This window comes from Dermochelys coriacea, chromosome 8 (assembly GCF_009764565.3).
Source record: "Dermochelys coriacea isolate rDerCor1 chromosome 8, rDerCor1.pri.v4, whole genome shotgun sequence".
NCBI lineage: Eukaryota > Metazoa > Chordata > Testudines > Dermochelyidae > Dermochelys > Dermochelys coriacea.
Window position 1 is genome coordinate 13336582 of NC_050075.1, and position 24487 is coordinate 13361068.

At 40.5% G+C, this 24487-nt stretch overlaps 2 long non-coding RNA genes across 2 annotated transcripts; one reads left to right on the forward strand and one right to left on the reverse strand.

The window, feature by feature from the left end:
• Window positions 1-5274: 5274 nt before the first annotated feature.
• LOC122455518 lies at window positions 5275-14379 on the reverse strand. Its single transcript, XR_006273744.1, has 3 exons — window positions 14220-14379; window positions 10037-10042; window positions 5275-5288 (listed from the first exon to the last, which is right to left on the reverse strand). It is a non-coding gene; the product is annotated as an uncharacterized LOC122455518 (long non-coding RNA).
• Window positions 14380-16794: 2415 nt separating this feature from the next.
• Window positions 16795-21909, forward strand: LOC119860568. The gene is made up of 3 exons (XR_005294570.2): window positions 16795-16957; window positions 17315-17359; window positions 20049-21909. It is a non-coding gene; the product is annotated as an uncharacterized LOC119860568 (long non-coding RNA).
• The last annotated feature ends 2578 nt before the right edge of the window (window positions 21910-24487 follow it).

The window sequence follows — 24487 nt, forward strand, 5'->3', positions numbered from 1 at the left end:
ATGAGTCTACTTTTTCTGTCCAAAATGATGCTGTTATCTGCACAGAGGAACACTTCCGTTCCTGACAAGGAAGTGTTTCTTGTACAAACTTAGATACTGATCTTGCAACTGGATTTGTTAGGGAGCAGAAGGGTCTCCCTCCACACAGGGATAAAACCTCATGCCAACGGATCCCATTGTACTAAATACATCTAGTGATGTAAAGGCGTATGATTGTATCTGTACAGCCCATGAATTAGCTGTATAAGTGCATGCACAGACAATCATATTGCTTCCAACCTTATTGGCGTATTTCATACTTCTGTCGATTAATAAATATTTTAAACACATCTTTATTGTGGGCCAGATCCCTGGCCCATGAGGACTCTCCTTTGTGCCATTCTTCCAGTGGAAAGGGGCCTTAGAGCTGCTCTAAAGGGGAAACTGGGGAAACTCTGATGGTATAAAACTGGCTTTATGCCACTCTGTGTAAGAGAGGCTTTCTGGGTTGAGGAGGGGTCATGATGGTATGGCGAGGGGCAGAGACCAAGTGCACTTAACACTAGACAGTTGGAGCTGGTGAATGGTCCCCAACAGCCTGTTCCAGTTGGCATAACTTAGAGCAGACTTGTGGCTACTCTAAGTTATACTGGGGGTGAGTGCAGTCTAGACCCAGGATTGCAGGAGGTGGGAAAACCTAGTCTAGAGCCACCATCTTCACCTTTTCCCTGAACTACAATGTGCATGAGCTTTGCACTCCATAGGAATTAAGTCCTAGGAGTTTGACTGATTTCTCTATTCCTCACACCTTTCACTAAATATGGTGCAAATTGAGAGGGCACCGGAGCAGGGATTTGATGCGTCTGATAGCTAGCAAAACTATCTTATCTATATGAAAAAAGAAAATAAGTACTTGTGGCACCTTAGAAACTAACAAATTTATTTGAGCATAAGCTTTCGTGAGCTACAGCTCACTTCATCGGATGCATTCAGTGGAAAATACAGTGGGGAGACTTATATATGCACACAGAGAACATGAAACAATGGGTTTTATCATACACAGTGTAAGGAGAGTGATCACTTAAGATGAGCCATCACCAGCGGGGGGGGAGGGGGCCGGAGGAAAACCTTTCATGGTGACAAGCAAGGTGGGCCATTTCCAGCAGTTAACAAAAACATCTGAGGAACAGTGGGGGATGAGGTGGGGAGAGAAATAACATGGGGAAATAGTTTTACTTTGTGTAATGACTCATCCATTCCCAGTCTCTATTCAAGCCTAAATTAATTGTATCCAGTTTGCAAATTGATTCCAATTCAGCAGTCTCTCGCTGAGTCTGTTTTTGAAGTTTTTTTGTTGAAGGATAGCCACTCTCAGGTCTGTAAGTGAGTGACCGGAGAGATTGAAGTGTTCTCCAACTGGTTTTTGAATGTTATAATTCTTGACGTCTGATTTGTGTCCATTTATTCTTTTACGTAGAGACTGTCCAGTTTGACCAATGTATATGACAGAGGGGCATTGCTGGCACATGATGGCATATATCACATTGGTAGATGTGCAGGTGAACGAGCCTCTGATAGTGTGGCTGATGTGATTAGGCCCTATGATGGTTTCCCGTGAATAGATATGTGGACAGAGTTGGCAATGGACTTTGTTGCAAGGATAGGTTCCTGGATTAGTGGTTCTGTTGTGTGGTGTGTGGTTGCTGGTGAGTATTTGCTTCAGATTGGGGGGCTGTCTGTAAGCAAGGACTGGCCTGTCTCCCAGGATCTGTGAAAGTGATGGATCATCCTTCAGGATAGGTTGTAGATCCTTGATGATGTGTTGGAGAGGTTTTAGTTGTGGGCTGAAGGTGATGGCTAGTGGCATTCTGTTGGGCCTGTCCTGTAGTAGGTGACTTCTGAGTACTCTTCTGGCTCTGTCAATCTGTTTCTTCACTTCAGCAGGTGGGTATTGTAGTTGTAAGAATGCATGATAGAGATCTTGTAGGTGTTTGTCTCTGTCTGAGGGGTTGGAGCAAATGCGGTTATATCGTAGAGCTTGGCTGTAGATAATGGATCGTGTAGTATGATCTGGATGAAAGCTAGAGGCATGAGGTAGGAATAGCGGTCAGTAGGTTTCCAGTATAGGGTGGTGTTTATGTGACCATCGCTTATTAGCACCGTAGTCTCCAGGAAGTGGATCTCTTGTGTGGACTGGTCCAGGCTGAGGTTGATGGTGGGATGGAAATTGTTGAAATCATGGTGGAATTCCTTAAGGGCTGCTTTTCCATGAGTCCAGATGATGAGGATGTCATCAATGTAGCGCAAGTAGAGTAGGGGCATTAGGGGACGAGCTGAGGAAGCGTTGTTGTAAATCAGCCATAAAAATGTTGGCATACTGTGGGGCCATGTGGGTACCCATCGCAGTGCCGCTGATTTGAAGGTATACATTGTCCCCAAATGTGAAATAGTTATGGGTGAGGACAAAGTCACAAAGTTCAGCCACCAGGTTAGCCGTGACATTATCGGGGATACTGTTCCTCACGCCTTATAGTCCATCTTTGTGTGGAAAGTTGGTGTAGAGGGCTTCCACATCCATAGTGGCTAGGATGGTGTTTTTAGGAAGATCACCAATGGACTGTAGTTTCCTCAGGAAGTCAGTGGTGTCTCGAAGATAGCTGGGAGTGCTGGTAATGTAGGGCCTGAGGAGGGAGTCTACATAGCCAGACAATCCTGCTGTTGGGTGCCAATGCCTGAGATGATGGGGCGTCCAGGATTTCCAGGTTTATGGATCTTGGGTAGCAGATAGAATACCCCAGGTCGGGGTTCCAGGGGTGTGTGTCTGTGTGGATTTGTTCTTCTGCTTTTTCAGGGAGTTTCTTGAGTAAATGGTGTAGTTTCTTTTGGTAACCCTCAGTGGGATCAGAGGGTAATGGCTTGTAGAAAGTGGTGTTGGAGAGTTGCCTAGTAGCCTCTTGTTCATATTCCGACTTATTCATGATGACGACAGCACCTCCTTTGTCAACCTTTTTGATTATGATGTCAGAGTTGTTTCTGAGGCTGTGGATGGCATTGTGTTCTGCACGGCTGAGGTTATGGGGCAAGTGATGCTGCTTTTCCACAATGTCAGCCTGTGCATGTCGGCAGAAGCACTCTATGTAGAAGTCCAGTCTGTTGTTTCGACCTTCAGGAGGAGTCCACCCAGAATCCTTCTTTTTGTAGTGTTGGTAGGAAGGTCTCTGTGGGTTAATATGTTGGTCAGAGGTGTGTTGGAAATATTCCTTGAGTCGGAGACGTCGAAAATAGGATTCTAGGTCACCACAGAACTGTATCATGTTTGTGGGGGTGGAGGGGCAGAAGGAGAGGCCCCGAGATAAGACAGATTCTTCTGCTGGGCTAAGAGTATAGTTGGATAGATTAACAATATTGCTGGGTGGGTTACGGAAACCACTGTTGTGGCCCCTTGTGGCATGTAGTAGTTTAGATAGTTTAGTGTCCTTTTTCTTTTGTAGAGAAGCAAAGTGTGTGTTGTAAATGGCTTGTCTAGTTTTTGTAAAGTCCAGCCATGAGGAAGTGTGTGTGGAAGGTTGGTTTTTTATGAGAGTATCCAGTTTTGAGAGCTCATTCTTAATTTTTCCCTGTTTGCTGTAGAGGATGTTGATCAGGTGATTTCGCAGTTTCTTTGAGTGTGTGACACAAGCTGTCAGCATAGTCTGTGTGATATGTAGATTGTAATGGATTTTTTACCTTGAGTCCTTTTGGTATGTTGTCCATCTGTTTGCATTTGGAGAGGAAGATGATGTCTGTCTGTATCTGTATGAGTTTTTTCATGAAGTTAATAGATTTCCACTCTATACGGCTAAATTCAGTGCCTTGCATAATGACAGGTTTCAGAGTAGCAGCCGTGTTAGTCTGTATTCGCAAAAAGAAAAGGAGTACTTGTGGCACCTTAGAGACTCTCAAATTTATTTGAGCATAAGCTTTCGTGAGCTACAGCTCACTTCATCGGATGCATTCTTTTTGCGAATACAGACTAACATGGCTGCTACTCTGAAACCTATCTACACGAAGAGGCCTTGTATTTGGGAACAATATAACACACACAGATTTCATCCAGCCAAAGGGACTAAAGAAAATGGCGTCCACAAAATGAAGACTAATCTTGCTACTTTGTGCTCATAGCCAGTGTTAAAATGTGGAGCGCTGCTCTCTGGGTTTAGGAGAATTCAAGGAAATCAGATAAGAAATGAGATGTGGATTCTCAAGGAAAAGTGATCAACCAGAAATCAGGCAAAGGGAGCAAGCCAGTTGTCACATCCATAATATTAAATGTGGTGATTCAAAGTGGAAAGATCCTCAGATCACGTGAGGATTTTTATTCTATATAAACTGCCTGGCTGTCCTTCTGTTTTATAACAGAGGACTCCTACCATTTAATAATGGTGTGTTGTGAATGATTCTAATTACTAGGTCAAGCATAGATGGTAATACCTTAGTGTCCCTAATTATCCCTAGTGGGATAATAAAGTAAAATACAAGTGTATGAACCCATTGACCATGAAGAATTAACATAGCATTTTCTCAAAGGCTTTGTCCTTCACATTTGTTCTAAAGAACTTTTTTCTTGACAGATGTGAACACGTTGTAGTGTCAGATCATACTACCAGCTGCAATATGAAAAAAGAGCAGTTCTACCACATACATTAATATGTCCCTATCCAATCTCAAGAAATACTAGGGCTGGCTGGAAAAACAAAAATTCCAGTTAATGAAATGTTGGGGTTTCAGAATTTGTTTTCGTATTGGAACAAAATTGAGACCTTTTTGCAAAGAAATATGAGAGACTCTACCCCTGAATAACCCAATGGTTAGGACACTTATCTGGGATGTGGGGGACCTAGGTTGAAGTCTAGCTGTCATCATCTAGAATCTGAAGGTTAAAATCTGTGTCTGTTTTTTTATTTAAAAAGTACCAAAATAATTAAATAAATCCCCCAGTAATCTCATGTTCAAATGATGCCGAAGAACTCGCCAGAATTGGTGAATCAGAAATTATTTTTCTTTCCAAGTGACTCTGGGTTTTAAAAAAACCAAAACCCAATACATTTATTTTAAAGTGAGCTCAGATTCAGTGTGTCCATCTTTCTTTCCTCCTTCCTTTCAGTTCATTATGAGAAAAATGCTATTCTCTTTAGTTATGTACTTTTCTTTCATCCCTTTAGAGCAGGAACATGGATGTATACTGACATTTTCAGTAGATTATCTGTAATGTCACATACAGCTGCTCAAATAAATTTGTTAGTCTCTAAGGTGTCACAAGTACTCCTTTTCTAGTGTATATTGTGCTATCTTTCAATTTAACTGTTTGTGGGCTTTGGGATAAAACATTTCCTCTATTCTCATGGTGGTGGTAGGATTTTTATTAAGATGACATTCAGTGAGGCATTTTAGGGAGCGCTCGGAATAGCAAAGAGCAAAGACCAGCTCCTGTTCCCCGTGGAAATGATGGCAAAAACTCCCATGGATTTCGATGAGCGCATGGTTGGGTTTCAGTCTAATGCAAGCAATGCATTATACATTTTAAATCTGTCCCTTCATTCACATGGGGCCTCTAAGGACTGGAGTTCCAGGGATTATCCTAACTGAGATCCTATTCAGCCCATGTGCTGGATACTACTGCATTTTGCAATAGTATTCAAGGTTAGAATCACTGCTGGAATAATTCCTTCCCAATAGTACTGGTAGCATCAGTGTCCAGAGCTTAAGCATGTTAAAATATCTGTAACTGTGGTGCTTCTCTGTGTTGGAGGGATGTGATGGGTTTTTGGATTTGGTGGGGGTGGTGTTGCCCTCCACACAAGGTTATTCTGAAGTGACTTATTTATATAGAACTTAATTTTGAACTCCTAGAAATGAGTGTGGGAACGTAAGCTCCCTGTAGTGGGCACTTCAGCCCTGATGCTTCAGTTGAAGGAATCATTTATCAGATAGGCTGCCTGTAGTGAAGTGGGTAGAAAATCTTGAAGGAAAAATCATTTGAATGACCTTGTAGTGCTGTTTTCACACAGGTTGCTGGTTACCAGTGAAAGTTGCTAGACTCTGGTGAGATGAGGCCCTACTTGTGGTGATGCTCTTAAATGATGCACTCTGGAAGGCACAGGGATGAAAGGGGAAGGAAAAAATAGAGGAAAAGTATAAAAGTAATAAAAATATCTCCAGTAATGAAACCTTTTGCATTTGCTGAAATGAGCTTGTTCTTTTCAGGATAGTTATTGTGAAACTGATTTGTTCTTTGTATTCGTGGTGGAAGTGAGAACTGATTTGGAGCCAGCATTGTGACCTAGGGTCTTATTGCATTGGTGATAGTTTTCAAATCCAGTAAAACAACTGCAGATCACACATTCTTACCTGTGTATGTGCTTATTTAAAAAAAAAAAAAAAGCATGTAAGCACAATGAGAGACATTAGACCTAGTGTTCCGCACACAGGACTGAAAGCCAGAAACTTCTGAGTAGAGCTGGGCAAATATTGTTTTTTCAATTAATAGTAAGCTTGTCCAAAACAAATAATAATAATAAAAAAATAATGCAGTTCTGGGGGCACTGAAAATATTTGCAAATAGTTTCATCTGAAAAAAGATAAATTTTTGAAAAAGTAAAATGGTTCCATTTTGAAGTGGTCAAAACAAACATTTTGGCTTTCCATTTTGAAACGAAAATACTTCGTTTTGGATTTTAGATTGTTTGTTTAAAAAAAGGGGTACCAAAACGCATGAAAACAATGAAATAAAAAAGTTTTGGGTCGAATGAAACATTGTGTGTGTTAACAATGTGATGCAGTTGCATAAAAGGCTAATATCATTTTGGCTGTATTAACAGGAGGGCTGTATGTAAGACACAGGAGATAACTGACCCACTCTACTCAGCACGGGTGAGGCCTCAGCTAGGATAGTGTGTCCAATTCAGGGCACTATTCTTCAGGAAAGATGTAGACAAACTGGAGAGTGTAGATAAAGAAGAGCGCAAAAAAAAAAAAAAATAGAAAACCTGACCTATGAGAAAAGATTAAAAAAAACTTGAGCTTATAAAGTCTTGAGAAAAGAAGATGTGGGGAGGAGCAGTCCTGATAACGGGGCTATTATAAAGAGGTCCAACAAAAGGTAGGACAAGAAGAAATTGGGTTAATCTGCAGTAAGTGAGATTTTAGGTTAGATATTAGGAATAATTTTTGAATTATGAGGGTAGTTAAAAAACTCTGAAATAAGCTTTTAAGGAAAGTCCTGGAATGCGCATCATTAGAGGTTTTTAAAAACAGGTTAGACAAACACACAGGGATGGTTTAGGTTTACTTGTCTTGCCTCAGTGCGGAGGGCTGGACTTGATGACTTCTCAAGGTCCCTTCTAGCCCTATATTTCTGTCATTCTATTAAACAATTTTTTTTACTTTTGGTCACCAAACCAAAAATTCAGCTATTCGCTCATCTCTACTTCTGAGTTCTAGTAACAGCTCCCTGAGTGTCATTTTATCCTGGCTGCTTCATATTAGTTTGCATGTCTGTAAAATGAGGATAAAAATTTACTTCATGTCGAGTGCAGTGCTTAAAAAGTGCTTTGAAGTTCTTAAGTCTCATGGTGTATTATTACAAAGACAAGTGGCCACAAAAGCACAATTTTCTGTCAGATTTTCCTTTTAAAAAAAAAATCTCTTTCCCTGTTATGTTGGTATGGACTAAAGCCCTACTTGAATTGCAGGATGATTGTCAAATATTTGTGGCTGAGTTGCAAACAAGACATGGAAAATCATGCAAAATTAATAATGGACCTTTATTAATTGTGGTAATTTGGAAAAGCCAGAGAGAACATATTTAAGAAAAAATTGCTGCAGCAATATAAACACTCAAGTATTATGTTAGGCCTGCTAATTTTTTTGATAACCAGACATTTTGCTGCAACTACAATACAATCATTAATGCAGCCTGAACCTCAGCTGCTATCAGCTCAGATAAACGGGGTTGTTCTGAACCAATGGGGGAAATAAGTGTGTGTTGCAAACCTCAAAATGAAAAGGAGGACTTGTGGCACCTTAGAGACTAACAAATTTATTAGAGCATAAGCTTTCGTGAGCTACAGCTCACTTCATCGGATGCATTTGGTGGAAAAAACAGAGGAGAGATTTATATACACACACACAGAGAACATGAAACAATGGGTTTATCATACACACTGTAAGGAGAGTGATCACTTAAGATAAGCCATCACCAGCAGCAGGGGGGGGAAGGAGGAAAACCTTTCATGGTGACAAGCAAGGTAGGCTAATTCCAGCAGTTAACAAGAATATCAGAGGAACAGTGGGGGGTGGGGTGGGAGGGAGAAATACCATGGGGAAATAGTTTTACTTTGTGTAATGACTCATCCATTCCCAGTCTCTATTCAAGCCTAAATTAATTGTATCCAGTTTGCAAATTAATTCCAATTCAGGAGTCTGTTTTTGAAGCTTTTTTGTTGAAGTATAGCCACTCTTAGGTCTGTGATCGAGTGACCAGAGAGATTGAAGTGTTCTCCAACTGGTTTTTGAATGTTATAATTCTTGACGTCTGATTTGTGTCCATTCATTCTTTTACGTAGAGACTGTCCAGTTTGGCCAATGTACATGGCAGAGGGGCATTGCTGGCACATGATGGCATATATCACATTGGTAGATGCGCAGGTGAACGAGCCTCTGATAGTGTGGCTGATGTGATTAGGCCCTATGATGGTGTCCCCTGAATAGATATGTGGACAGAGTTGGCAACGGGCTTTGTTGCAAGGATAGGTTCCTGGGTTAGTGGTTCTGTTGTGTGGTGTGTGGTTGCTGGTGAGTATTTGCTTCAGATTGGGGGGCTGTCTGTAAGCAAGGACTGGTCTGTCTCCCAAGATCTGTGAGAGTGATGGCTCGTCCTCCAGGATAGGTTGTAGATCCTTGATGATGCGTTGGAGAGGTTTTAGTTGGGGGCTGAAGGTGATGGCTAGTGGCGTTCTGTTGTTTTCTTTGTTGGACCTGTCCTGTAGTAGGTGACTTCTGGGTACTCACCATCAACCTCAGCCTGGACCAGTCCACACAAGAGATCCACTTCCTGGACACTACGGTGCTAATAAGCGATGGTCACATAAACACCACCCTATATCGGAAACCTACTGACCGCTGTTCCTACCTACATGCCTCTAGCTTTCATCCAGATCATACCACTCGATCCATTGTCTACAGCCAAGCGCTACGATATAACCGCATTTGCTCCATCCCCTCAGACAGAGACAAACATCTACAAGATCTCTATCATGCATTCCTACAACTACAATACCCACCTGCTGAAGTGAAGAAACAGATTGACAGAGCCAGAAGAGTACCCAGAAGTCACCTACTACCACCTGAAAATTGCTGAGGGTCTCAGCAGATCACTTAGTGATCTTTCCAAATGTTGTTTGTACCATTAGCTAACTATATAAAGCGCTTTGGATAAAAGCACTATATAAAAATACCTTAATAATTAATAATAATTAAAAATAAACATTTTTTGTTCTACAAGTAAAAGCACACAACTCATATTTTATTATCAGTAGTCTTACATTTCTAATGCGATGGATGTGCCCTCTCTCCCCCACTGCAGTAGCCCCCGAGCTGGGGCTGAGAAAGCGGGGCGGGGTCACTCTCAGGCAGCCGCAGCCCTGGAGCTGGAGAAAATCACTTCTTTCTCTGGCCACCACAGCCCTGCATGTCCAAATTCTCCCCACCCCTCTTTTCACCCCACTGCCCCTTCCCACCTATCCACTATTCCCCTCAAGGCCTCCACCTTACCTTACCTGTGCATCTTCTCCAGGGGCCAGGCACCTAATGGAGTCACTCCTGTATGGCTCCACTAATTAGATGGGTGGCTTTTCTTTCTCTCGTTTGTGGCCACCTAGGCGCACCTTAGAGGGAACTATCTGTGGACCACCTGAATGGAGTTCGTGGACCACTGTTTGAGAACATCTACTATAGCTGATTCGGAATTTCCTGTGGGAATGCCTTTTGGATGTAAAATGCAATCACTGCAAAACTAAACCTTTTCCTTGGGGGAAAAAATGTTGATTTTTGCCAAACTTTTGTTTCATGTTATGTTGACCCACATCAAAACATTGTTTTTTTGTGGGTTTTTTTTGGAAACCAATTGAAACATTTTGATTTGGACCAGTTTGGTATTGAATTGTCTGCCTGAGTGGCCACAGTACCTTATGGGAGTTGCAGTTTGGGTGCCTCATGCTTGCATTTTCTTTTGTGGGCCAGACTGCCTGGGTGGACTACATCTCTTATGATGTACTGCAGTATTCCTGCCAGTTGAACTGCTGTAGGGCATCATGGGACATGTAGTCCAGATCCAGAACCCAAACCATAGAGGAGAATGGGGACATGAGACACCTGAACTACAAATACCATGAAGCACTCCAGCAGCTCAGGGGGACACAGATTAATCTCAAAACAAGTAGAAATGAAATATTTAGATTAGGGAATGTTGAAACATTTAATTTTGATCAAAGATGTCAAAACAAAGCAATTCAATATTTCTGAGTTAAAATTTTTTGGAACTTTCTGTTCCCCTGAAACTACCAGTGGCCAGAGGAAGAACATGTCTGTTCTGGCTTTTCTATCAACTCCTCTTGAGCAGTGGGTCGATTCAAACTTGAAGTTTTTTTAAAGTGTCAAAGTCAGAAGGTGACCTTCCCCCACTCCTCTTTGTTGGTTTCAGAGTAGCAGCTGTGTTAAAGCTTATGCTCAAATAAATTTGTTAGTCTCTAAGGTGCCACAAGTACTCCTTTCCTCTTTGTTGGACACACTTCTCCATCAATTGATGTGAAGTTTACAATGAGATGTTTTCTGTATGTATCAGGGTTTGTTCTTCTTGTTCAGACCATTTATAATGCTATGCATCAGTTACAGGTTGTTTTTTTTTTAAATTAGCAAACTTTTTCAAACTTCAGAGAAGTTTTGGGCAGGTTTGGGCTCAAGGATGGGGCAAAGATTTGTGAATTTTTGTTTTATCTGAATGAAACAGTTCATTCCTCCAGACTCTCATCTCTCTTTCAAAGACACACATATATAAGACATAGTTAGGCTTGGCAGAATTAGATTTTTATTTTTTATAAATTTGCTAGATAGTATTGATTTTTTTTTTAAAGGATTTTTTTCATTTAAATTTTCAGTGGTGGGATATTAGGGAATTAGACAACACGGGAGGGTGGGGATGGACAATTATTTAATGATGGTAGACACAGTTAAAAAGTTAAAGCTTTATAACTGTTTAACTATAAATTGTCAACGTCACATGTCAAAATATACAAAGAAAATATCCTTAAATTAAACTCTAAGTTCTCAAGCAGCATTTTTCTTACTTTTGCTTATCTCTAAATTTTGTTGATTATAGATGGAAATATTTTTTATGGATTTGTGAGTTCAGTGAAATCGGCATTTCCTGACTCAAACTGAACCCTTCCAAGCCTAGACGTTCTGTATATCCTATACTACTGTCTCTTGGGACAACCGACATGATCTTCGTTACCCACCAAATCCAGGAAATGTCTTAAACAAAATCAGGACCTATACATGGCTTTCATTGATTTGACAAAGGCCTTTGACTCTGTCAATCTGTGGAAGGTGTTGGCTAGATTTGGCTGCCCTCCAAAATTTATTAAGGTCCTAAGGCTTCTCCATGATCAGATGACTGCCACAGTTGTCTGTAATGGCCTTGAGATGGAATCTTTCATCATCAAAACTGGGGTTAAGCAAGGATCAGTTGTTGCCCCAACCCTGTTTTCCATCTATTTAGCAGTCATTTTGGTCCTCATTAAAGATTACCTCCCTAGCGGAGTTGACATTCAGTATAGAATGGATGGTTGGCTCTTTAATCTTCGATGTCTCCGCTCGAAGTCTAAAGTCTTCAGGGCGTCCATTACTGACCTTCAGTATGCTGCTGATTGTGTCATCCTTGTGCACACTGAGAATAATCTTCAGTCCATACTGGATTTTCTTGCACAAGTTTACTGAAGCCTAGGACTCTCACTCAATATTGGTATAGGCGGTAGCCAACTTTCTCAAAATGCAAAAATCAACAGTAAGATCCAGCACAGGATCTAGTGCGCAAGTGCTCCCTTTGGGAAATTGATCCATTGCAATTTGCATGGATGGTGACCTGTGACAGGACACCAAGATTCAGGTCTATAAGACAATTGTTGTTCCTACACTGCTTTATGGATGCGAAACCTTGGTGACCTATCGACGGCACCTGAAGATTTTGGAAAGGTATCACTAACAATGTCTCCAGAAGATCCTTTGCATCAAGTGGCAAGATCGCTGCACTAATGCCAGCATCCTCGCTGAAGCCAATGTCACCAGCATTTAAGCAATGATCCTCATGCACCAACTTCGCTGGGCTGGACGTTGTATGTGGATGCCAGACTCTTGCCTCCCAAAACAAGTCCTCTACTCTCAGCTCACCCATGGTCAGAGGAAATGCTACAAAGACACACTGAAAGCATATCTTAAGAAAACTGATGTGGACATCACAAGATGGGAAGAGCAAACCACCAACTGACCCCAAAGGCACCATATCCTCCATCAGGCAGTAGCCCACTTTGAGAAGTGCCTTGTCCACAAAGCTGAAAAGAGAGAGGAGGAAGGAAATAACAGTCTCCCAGCAGGCCACTGACCTGCCATAAAATGTCTATACCTACTGCCGGCAGATTGCAGTTCCAGGATCGGACTCCTAAGTCATCTCAGGACCCATACATAAATCCGTGGTAGAGATCATCCTCTAATCGAGGGATCATCAATCAATCATCACTACTGTCTCAATAAGGTGTATTTTAAGCAAGATATTACATAGAGTGACCAGACAGCAGATGTGAAAAATTGGGACGGGGATGGAGGGCAATAGGTGCCTATATAAGAAAAAGCGCCGAATATTGGGACTGTCCCTATAAAATTGGGACATCTGGTCACCCTAATTACACATGGCATGTACAATGCCTGAAATCCCCTGATGAAGTCCGAGTAACAAATTTACTCTAATTCTTCCTATTCTTATAAAATATTTCTTTTGAACCATTTTTACGTTTTTGAAAATGAAATTCAGAGGAATCAGGCTTTCATTGAGGTGATTCTGAGTGCTACTGGATATGTGTAGAGACAATCTATTACAAGAAAGTTGGCCACATTTTATGACCTATTGTAACTCATCTGAAGCTCTGTCAGTCCATTCATCTCTCCTGAATGTCCTGGTCTATCTGAATTATCTAGGGAAGTTCAACTAAAATAAAAGACCTGAAAGCTCTCTGGGGAAGAAAGAAGAAAGTTCCGATTGATTACATTCACATTAGAGAGTTTCTTTCTTAAATGTTTTCTGTTCACATTCTTTCTGCTAATCTGTATATTTGATATCTTACCCCCCTCCCCAGATCTTTTTGACATCACTTCTATATGAATAATACCACTGCCACCTGATGTGACTGTAAACCCTGAGGAAGCAAAAGTGAAAGGAAATATATTTTTGCCATGATGCACCCTATTGTGCTTCATTTTCCCTTGTTATATTTTAAAATCACATGTCCAGTGGTTGCCAATTACTGCTGTATGTGTAGTACCTTTGGTATCCTAATATAGTTAGAGTAGAAAACACTGCAGTGCCACAGTTATTAGGGAGTTTTTTATGGCACCCCATGTACACATGATGGAAAGCATGACTTAACAAACATCCAACAACTATCTGAGTTTGAGCCCGCTCCCATTGAAGCCAGTGGAGTTTTACATTGACTTCAGTGACAGCAGGATCAGGCTTATCTGGGCCGTCCTTTGTGGGGCACTGTGCAGTACTATTAAACTGGTGCCCCTATGCCTGACGGCAGCCCAGGCTAGCATGTGTATTTTAGATAAGGGTGGCTTTCTGAAGGATTTATTTTAAAAAAAACCTGTGTCTGAAGATCCAAGCATCTAAGGCTAAAGGTGAATACTTGGATTGTGCATTTAAAAATCTATGCATTTTTTAGAGATGTGATTTTATAATCTCCAGTAACACACTAATGAAATATTTTTAAAGCAAATTTTAAACTAAGGTCCTGTGGACTAACATGTTCTGAGTAAATATTGCAGTAATGCACAACTGTTCTTGTCAGTAAATTCAAAAACTGACAGTATATACCTGGGGGTTGGCAAATGCCTGTTAAATGGCTTCATTACCACTTGAATGGCTCTTTAACAGTTTCAATGTTGTGCTAATAGGCCTGGCAGGCTGGAAGTCTTTTTCACTTTTAAATACTAGATTTCCTCCTGAGGAAGACTCACCAGTCTGCTATGGTGGAAGCCTACAGGAAGGGTCAGAACAGGGATAGGAAGAGGCAGGAGGGCAGACACTAAGACCTGGGATGCCCAAAATTTTGGGGTACCCTACACAGCTGTGTATGCTGCATATGCCTAAGGATGGCCCTGAGGCTCATTTTGAGACCGAATTTAAAATCATTCAATTTCTGTTCAATATATTGGTTCCAAAGCTTTCTTTTCAGGAAGCTATCCTGGACCAGACTTTGTGGCTAAGACTATAGGGGGTGGCAATACATATTAATATTCTGCAAATGCAAGCATAGTGCAAATTCGCCTTTGTTTTATTGTTAAAACATCGCCCAGAGTATTGTCAGATTTCTCCCATGGCCACACATCAGGAGAACGCTATACACAAGACAATATGGCTTTATTTCTACAACTGAAAATTGCCTCTGCTGGAGGTTAGAATTAAATTTCATCTATGGGCAGTGTCATTCATTGTTATCCACTAAGTTGTATCTTTTTTTCTTTTATGTTTGATTCTGGCACTGTCAGAGACAATATACTAAATTAGATGGACAACTGGGTCTGATCCAGTATGGTAATTTTAAAGGTGCTTTAAAAATGATCTTTCAACTCCGAGACTTCCAGTCTTTCATCCCATAGTGGGTACTGCAGTACCCTCTATAGAATGGTTCGGTTTCACTCATTGGTTTAATGCACACCTAATAGTTAAAATGTAAGCTTCTGGGAACAGGTACCAGCTTGTGTGTGTGCAGTGCCTAGCACAATAGGCTTTGATCCATGACTAGGGCTTGCAGGCACTACCACAGTAGAAATAATAATTGTAATAATTATAATAAATGGCAATTACATAAAGAAAAGTAACTCCAAAGCACATCTTGCTAGGTTAGCTATGGATCCTCTTCTGTACCTCTCTCCCTCACCCCCCATGCATCTGGGGAGCTGCACCATCACTTCCTAGCTTGAACTGTGACCTTTTTGTTCTGCATCTTCATTCCACATCTTTTATTCTAACATAGTAGTTTTCAGATGAAGTGGGCTGTAGCTCATGAAAGCTTATGCTCAAATAAATTTGTTAGTCTCTAAGGTGCCACAAGTACTCCTGTTCTTTTTATAGTAGTTTTCGGTTACCTTGATGGCATTAGGCCATTTTTGGGTGGGAGAGGGGGAAGTGTACCACCAATCACTTAATACATAATTCAAATGTTTGTCAACAATTCTTCATGATCCCACTAACAAAAATTAAATCAAAGGTGGTAATAAGGATGCATTTAGATGTTAAAATACAGTAGCTACTTAATGTGATCAATTTTCTGTAAGAGGTAATTGATTATAACTTGTAGTATCTTCAGCTGCATTGCTGTATAGTGCCAGAATTCTTCAGAACAGCTGGTACTATTTTTAAGAAGGAGAGAATAGCAACTTGGGGCTGGTCTGCTCATTCCTTTTCTTTCCCTCTTGTGAAAATGGATTGGCCTTAGAGTGGGTTGGGGTTTTTTGGAAAATGCCGGATATATGTATGAAGCCGAGAGTTATTAATCTTTAAAGGAGCCACACTTCTAAACTGGGACTTGGAAGATTTTAGATGAGCTGAAGAGGGAGAGGAAGTGTGGGGTAAAATTTTGAAAAGGGCCTAAAGTTCCACTTTCAAAAGTGACTTAAGCCTGTAGGCCAAGATCCACAAAAGTATTTAGGTGCTTAACTCCCATAGAAATCAGTGGGAGTTAGGCACTGAGGTGCTTTTGAAAATTCAATTAGGTACCTATCTGAATCTGAAGGCACCTAAGTATCTTCAAAATCTGGAAATCAGGCTCCTAAATCGTGTAGGTGCTTTTGAAAATTGTACCGGTGGTCTAGCGGTTAAAGCACAGGACTGGTAAGAAGACTGAAATTGTGTTCCCAGCTCTGTGATATCTCGATTCACCTACTTCATGGCAGTGTGAGGCCAGTTTCAATTAAGTACTTAAATGCTTTGAGAGCCTTGAATGGAAGGCACTAATGAGGGACAAAGTACTGGTATTAAAAGTATCTATCTGAAATAGATGCTTTCAGTGCAGGAACTTCCAAGTGCTACATGGAAGTGGAATGTAACAGAGAAAACAACAAAGGCAAAGCGATTACACATGTGCTGTTTTTTCAATGACAGGGGTCTAGTCTGTGTCCTCCTTTTGTAATCCTCCCAGTATCTGCTCAAATTTTGATTGGATATCTCTAATTGTTTTATTTTCCCACTTCACCTTCAGGCTTCCTGGGAAACCTTGCTCTGGTATCCCCCACAGGTCTTAAGACTTTACATCTCAGTAAGACTGATTTTTGTTACATAGACTCCTGTTCCATTAACACAATCTATAGGTTACTTCTAATCCCTGGAATTGATTTATTTAATCCTTGTAGATGCCATTTATTACACGTTATTTTCAGCATTTATTCACAGCACAAACAGATGGTCAATGAAACCAATTAACCTTTCCCGATCTCCCTTTCAGACTTTTCACGTCTTCAGAGTCTATGGACAAATGAACAGAAGCTATCAAGAGACTTCATGCCAGACTGTGATGAATAGGAAGTCTGATTGGCGTACATGCAGCTTGCTCAAATAAACTCCATGACCACTAGACTGGAGCACCTGAGGAGGGCTTATTTGACAAAACAGGTAGGGAGAGAAGAATTATAAAAGATGAAATGACCCATGTTTGTTTTCTGCTGTTGACTGTGAAAGAGGAGGACAGCATAACCTTTTTGCTCCTTTTATAGGACATGCAAGATGTGAAGAATATGTATTTTGAGTATGACAGATGAGTGTTTACTGTAAAAGCTAATTCTCTGGATTATCAAAGCCTTCAGTATATACCATGTGAATATAAAACAATCCATTTTAGTAGCCATATACATACTATCTTTTGCCCCTCTCTTTCATTAACATACAGTAAAACAAGCCATGTATGTTTAGAGGAGCTTAGTTACTGCAGAGACGTAGGCTAACACTATTTATTTGTTTCTGAGAAAATAGTATTGGAGTGAATCCACTTTTTGATCAATACATGGAATGATGTGGGTGAGTAGCATTTATGTAGCAACTGTTTGTTTGTCTTTAAAGTGTTATACGGGCAGTTAATTCATCCTCACTGCATGCCTGTGGTAGGGGTGGTGGTGGTCTTTTTTTACAAGCGATGAAAATAAGATAAAGCAGTTAAGTTATTTGCCCAGCTCCACAGAAAGAATCTATATCAAAGTCCAGAATTAGAAATGTTGAAGTTTCTTTTGTAAGAATACCCAGGTTTACCTGCTTGACCTTGGAAGTGCTATGTTGCTTAAAGATGTGCCAGATGTTTCTACTAAAGTCGAGTTATTTCTGGCTGGGCACCTGCTTGCAGAAAATACTGATATTTTCTTACCAACCCATAGTTATCTGTGTATCCCAAATGCTTTTCTTGTCTGGAGACAAGAAAAAACCCAGACCTGAATGAAGATGATGTGGCTTCTCTTAATTTCAATAATGGCTCAAAATTACCCTCTACCTCTGAATAGCCTTGAACTTCCGGAGAGGATCTGGATCTGGGATTTGAGGCAAGGGTCCATCTTTAGTCCATGCATTTTACTATCTCCTGTGGTATCTCTTGACCAGGGACTTGATTTGTATCCAGAGGGTCCTCAGGATATTAGGGCTATTCGGGCCTGGTCTACACTTAAAAAGTATTAGCAGTGTAACTGTCAGGGGGGTGATTTTTTTTTTTTAAACTGACATAGTTATGTAGATGCAGTTATCCTGATATAAGAAGCTTTATATCAGTATAGCTTATTTTGTTTTGCCTAATCCAAGTAAGTTTTATACCAAGATAAACACTTGTATAGTGGCATAACTGTGTCCATAACTAGGGTGTTTTGCCCTTTAAACTATGCTAGCATAGTTAAAATGGCAAAACCTTTAAGTGTAGATGAGGCCTCAGTAGTGATCATAGAGGTTTCAGTGGGAGTGGAAATTTAAAATCATACAGGATACTTTGTTCACGTGAACTTTTTCAAGTTTTTAATGTGATTCATGAGATTCCAGTCCTTCAAAGTGCATATGCAGGCAAATATTGAGAAAACACAGGTCAGAGAATTTAACAGATGTCTGTTGTATGATTTTCTAAGCATGCCAAATAAAGTAGAATCTGCTCAGAGAGCAAAGAATTCCTCCTTCACCTCTCCCAAATGATGGCTCTGTGGGGTACCATTTAGTTATTTTAAACCATGGGACATTGGATCACAAGGGACCTTCAGCCAGCTGATTCCTTTAAGAATCCCTGTTCACCTGGGTTTATATTGAAACAAATCCACAAGCATCTCACGGACTTCAGTGGACTGCACACCGTGGATGTTCAGAACCCTGTAAGTGATAGTAAGCATTAACTTTGGATCCTTCTCCATTGTAAAAACAGGCTCCTATCACAAGAGCTGAAGGAGATGCTCTACAGTAACTCCTAGGGTATACTTACACTGCACACTCCTTAATGGGTGTGCATAGAGTACATACATGCTCCCCCAGCATGGGTATAAACAGCAGTGTGGAGGGTGATGCTCTGTTCAGGGGAGTAAAGACCTACTGAACTCTGTGGGTATGTACCCTACACAGCTCTCTACATGCCCAAGCAGTACATGGAAGGGACTCCTGTCCGGGAGCATAGAAGCCACTTGCATATACAAGCGTAATCAGGGACGGCTGACAGTGAGCCAGGTGCCCGCCCCAGTCAGCAGGGCTGGGGGTGGTACAGCCATGCCAAATGAACTGCCCGGAATGGGTGCTGACCTCCTGCAAGTGGCAGCTTGACATGCTGCTGCTTTCACCACTCTGGTTCCTGGCCTGGACACTGGCCATGGCCCTGCGGGTCTTGCTCGTTGTCGCTAGAGCCCTGCAACTCCGTGGATATCCACTTTATATCCATGGATATTCACACCTGTGGATATAAATTGTGTGTCCGTGCAGGGCTATACCTGTCTACTCCGAGTCAGAGCATGCCTGGAGCATGTAGCTGACATGCTGAGCTCGTCAGTAGCACACAGCAGTAGAGAGCTGGTAGGTGTGCTCACCAAGCTGGACAACCAGGAGAAGGCATTTCAAAAATTCATGATGCTTTAAATGGGACGGGGGCCTCTGATATCTATGACTCCTAGGCAGTGGAGTTCACAGCTGTGACCACAGCAGTCCATGACAGGCATTATAGGACAGCTGCTGGAGAGTACGGTTATGGCTGACATCAGTAACGCAGCATGTACACTTGTGCTGCATCGACCTCAGGACATTGACTGTGGCTCAGTGAGGTGATGTGACTGTTGCTGTAATGGGGCACTTGCATCAGTGGGAGACAGATTTAAGCATAGACATGTGCACCGCTAGGTCAACATGAGACGGATTACATTAGCTAAACATTGTAATGTAGACCAGGCCTCGGTGATGGAGGAGGATCTAGTCAGAGGCATCACAGAAATCAAAGGTTAAGGAGTTGTGTGAAATGTGAGGCATCAAAGGCCCAGCACTCTCCTTGAAGACTTGGATTAGGGCGGTGTTAACCGCTCGTTGTTCTTGTACAATATGAACATGATTGACTCTTTACAGTACAGATCTGGTAACAGGAATCAGACTAACGTTGGAGACTCCTTTTTAAAAATTTTTTATTTTAAAGAATGTATGTTTCCATTTTGAAAGATGTTTTCTGGTTGGCCTGCATGTTCTGTTTTTCTGATCTAAAATTTAATGTTTTTAGGGGGAAGCAGAGAAAATACTACTTTTATTTAACCAAACCGCCTCCCCCCCAGTAAAAGGGCATCTATGGATGAAGACTTATTTCATGCACTAAAGTTAAATCATGGACTTGAGTCTAATTTTGCAGCTGACGTTCTCTGATGAAAACTTAATGCAACTATGTTCATGTCCAGCGGTATGTTACGTAGGAAAATAAATCTAACTTCTAGCTGGTGGCTCCATCTATTCAAACTTTTCTATTCAGATTGTAGGTAAAAGGTTTTAATAGCTTTTAGACCAATATTAAAAAAACCTGGATTTTGAGGCTGGGTTAATTCATAGGACAAGAGGGACACTGATTCCTCGTCTACATCTAAAAATTAGGTCTATCTACCTATATTTCTCGGGGTTGTGAAATGTTTTGTCTCCTGTGCAACAGCTGTTGAGATTTGTTGCTGAAAATATGCATGCAGCATGTATGGCAGTAAAACTTTACATATGCTACTCTGTCCCTTACCACTATTGGGGCAAATCATGATGGTCCCAAACAGTTCTCCAAAGGCCAAACTCTGCCCTCCTGTTACTCATGTTAAGTAGGACACAGTAAGTCCTGTTGATTTCAGAGGACTACTTAATGTGCTGCTTGAATTGTGATGGATGGATATTGAGAGAAACACAGAAGCCATCCGGCAAACCTTTACACCCCTGAGTAATCCCTGTTCATCAGAATAATCCTATTGAGTTTGATGGAACTTCAACTGTGAGAAAAGATTGTTTCCTTGAATAGTAGTTTGCAGAATCAGATGCCTAAAGGACTGCTCCTGCAGCCGCTGAAGTAAATGGCAAAACTCTCCTTTTGTTTAATAACGTAGGGTTGGGTTCTAATGTCACTTATTGGAAGGCTGCACAGAGTTAGTGGCCAAGACAGGCTCTTCTACAACCTAAGAGTCCTGGCATCTAGTCCTCTACACTTAAACAGTACACAACCTTGTTACACTGTTAGCTTTTCCCCCTGCCATTCAGAAGTGTGTTGGATACATTTATTTAGACTGTAAGCTTGGGATCTTTTCTTCATGCCAGTCATCACTCCTGATCCTGAAGAACATTTCTCTTATTCAGAGACAGCTGGCTAGACTTGGGCTAATACTAAGATGAGCTGGAGAACCCCCACCCCTCTCTCTTTTTCATTTTGTACCTTAAGTCTTTTTTTTTTATACGAGCAAAAACAAGCAAAAAATACTTTAGAAAGGCTTTGGTTACTCTTCTGCTTTATTTTCTAGAGCTGTGTTTGATGGCATTATAAGGCTAGCATTTGTATTGCTCTTTTTCACTAGCTGTTTTCTGTTTAAATAACAATAAAAAGTGGGGCAGGGAGAAGGCAAACAGTAAATGCCATGGTACAGGCTTCTGTGTAATAATCCTCATTCTAAATGTACAGCATGTGTGTTTTTAAGATAACGCTAATAAAGTCAAATGATTGTGATGGACATTTTTTATTAACCTTCCATTTGAATCATATGTCGGAGCATAATGGAAGCTGGCAAGGATGTTAAGCTGTATTAGGGGAAAAACCTCTTCTGATTTATGTGCCTTTCAGTTTTTAAAAAAGTGGTTTGTTTTTTAGCCAGGTTTTGACCGCTGACTATGCTTTTTTTAAAAACACGGATAACATGTCTTTCTTTCACATTAGAAAACTAATAGAAAGCACTCATCAAAGCCCCAATCTGAAATGAAGCTTGTTATTGACCTCACTTGGGGGAGAGGGGGAAGAATTAAACCTCAAGTGAGGTACAGATGTTCTGATACCAAAACTCCATGTGTTCTTATTAGCTTTTCCCTGGTCTTTCTGTTTTTTTTTTTTTTTAAATCTAATAGTAGCTCCCGAAAATACTCTGACAATTTATGCCTTACTTTCTGAATGGGACAGATTTTCAAAAATTCTTGGATCCTATGTAAGCACCTAATTGAAAGTGTAGGTTTTCAAATTGCCCAGCATCTACAATTGAGAACAATGGGTGATACTGGAAGCTGAGTGCTTTTGGAAATCTGTCCAACAGAATTCAGGCTGTGTGATCGGGGTTATGAGAAGGGCCATAAGAAAATCCAGCTCTGAGACCTAGTGGAATTTCAAGTTTAATGCTTAAGGACTTTGCTCAATTGGGACATCAGCATCTTGAAGCACCATTCTGGAAAACAAGACATATCAGGTCCCTAACTGGTTGCAAATACTAAATTTCCACAATGAACAGGTTTTCCAGATGTCTGCTTTTGCCAGTGGTAAATATGATCCCTTTGTATTTTCATACCTTTGCAAAGACAATGGAGAAATTATCATATACCATAAAATGGTGACTTTTGTATCAAAGCCTAGAAATGCTTAATTTGTCTACCATCACTTACTGGTTTACTTGTAAAAGTGGCAATACTTCAACAAAAAAAATTTCAAAAACAGACTCCAAGGAGAGACTGCTGAATTGAAATTAATTTGCAAACTGGATACAACTAATTTAGGCTTGAATAGAGACTGGGAGTGGGTGGGTCATTACAAAAAGTAAAACTATTTCCCCATGTTTATCTCCTTCCCACCCCCCCACTGTTCCTCAGAAATTCTTGTCAACTGCGGAAATGCCCACATTGATTATCACGACAAAAGATCCTTTCCTCCCCCCTCCCCCCCGCTCTCCTGCTGGTAATAGCTCATCTTAAGTGATCATTCTGGTTACAATGTGTATGGTAACACCCATTATTTCATGTTCTCTATGTATATAAATCTCCCCACTGTATTTTCCACTGAATGCATCCGATGAAGTGAGCTGTAGCTCACGAAAGCTTATGCTCAAATAAATTTGTTAGTCTCTAAGGTGCCACAAGTCCTCCTTTTCTTTTTACTTGTAAATGGCTTGCTTACTATTTCTTTAAAATAAAATGCATTATACAGTGTTTTTGCTCACTGGGATGCAATATTTCACTTTAGATGTGTTTTGTAAATAGCTATTGTGTGCAAGATACTCTTGCTTTCTGTAGAAATGGTCTGCAGGCTATGCATACATATACATTTGGCAGCTAATTTCATTTTTTTTTCCATTAAAATTGTCTTGGGAGTTGACTTTACAACCAAATAGTCTTCACAGGTGTTTTCCAAATAATGCTCTTCAAGTCTGAATTAAAAACCTATAAACATGTAATAGTCTTGACAGATAGTACTATCCAATCAAAAATAAATTCTCACCATGTTTGACATGAATAATGTTGGTTTTGGCCTCTTTGTTGCATATCAATATTGTTTCTACTATGTAATTTAAAGGAGCAGAATCTTTAATCTAAAAAGAAAAGGAGTACTTGTGGCACCTTAGAGACTAACCAACTTATTTGAGCATAAGTTTTCGTGAGCTACAGCTCACTTCATCGGAATCCGATGAAGTAAGCTGTAGCTCACGAAAGCTTATATTCAAATAAATTTGGTAGTCCCTGAGGTACCACAAGTACTCCTTTTCTTTTTGCGAATACAGACTAACACGGCTGCTACTCTGAAAGCAATCTTTAATCTAATATCGTTGTTGGCCCTAGTTATTCAAGGATTCTATTAAACTTATTTTAAAAGCATATATAACTGTGAATTCAATTTGATGAACTATTTTGGATGAGAAGTATCATAGGAACTATTTTGCAGTCAGGCAATGCTTAAAGAGGTGGCTTTTCTCAGAAGCAGGTCAGCAGGTAAAGCAGTGAGTAGAAAATGATGGCAGATATCTTGTCATCTATGCATCTCAACAACCTGATTCTGAACGCAGTTCGGCAAATAATTTTGCCAGTATAGAATCCCATTGGTCTCCCGGACTGCCATGTGGTGGGGTTGGGGAGATTGCTTTCTAGGATTAGGTCAGGAATGTAGTGAGTAATGGGACTCCTCACATGCTAAAATTTAAGCATGTGCTTAAGTTGTATCAGGGCCAGAGTGCTCAGTATATTGCAGGTTTTGACCCTAATGTGCTCCTGCATGAAAATGGGGGAAAAATGGAATCTAGCTCTGTATAAGCAACCTATTTTCATTGTAGAGTAGAAAACATAATTGCTTTTCCCCACTTCTCCTTTTACCAAGAAAATCCCCATCCAATGTACATGTTTGTTAGAGCTGGGTCAGAAATGGTATTTTCATCTGTGAGAGTTTTCAAGATTTCAAAATTTTTCCCATTCCAAGTCAAAATCTCAAATTTTCATGATTCTGGAAAAAAATTCAGGTTGGGATAGTTGATACCTCCTTGTTTCAGTTTTGACCTTTTTCAATTTTTAAAACTTTAAAATGTAAAATGACTGAAATTTTGAAATAAAGTTTAGAGCAAAAAATGAAACTTTTCATTTTGAAAATGTCTCAGCAGAATGTTTCAACAATTTCTAAACTTTTTCTAAACATTCTCAAATTGAGATTTGTCGAAACCGACCCTTTTCCACAGTTTGCTTTGA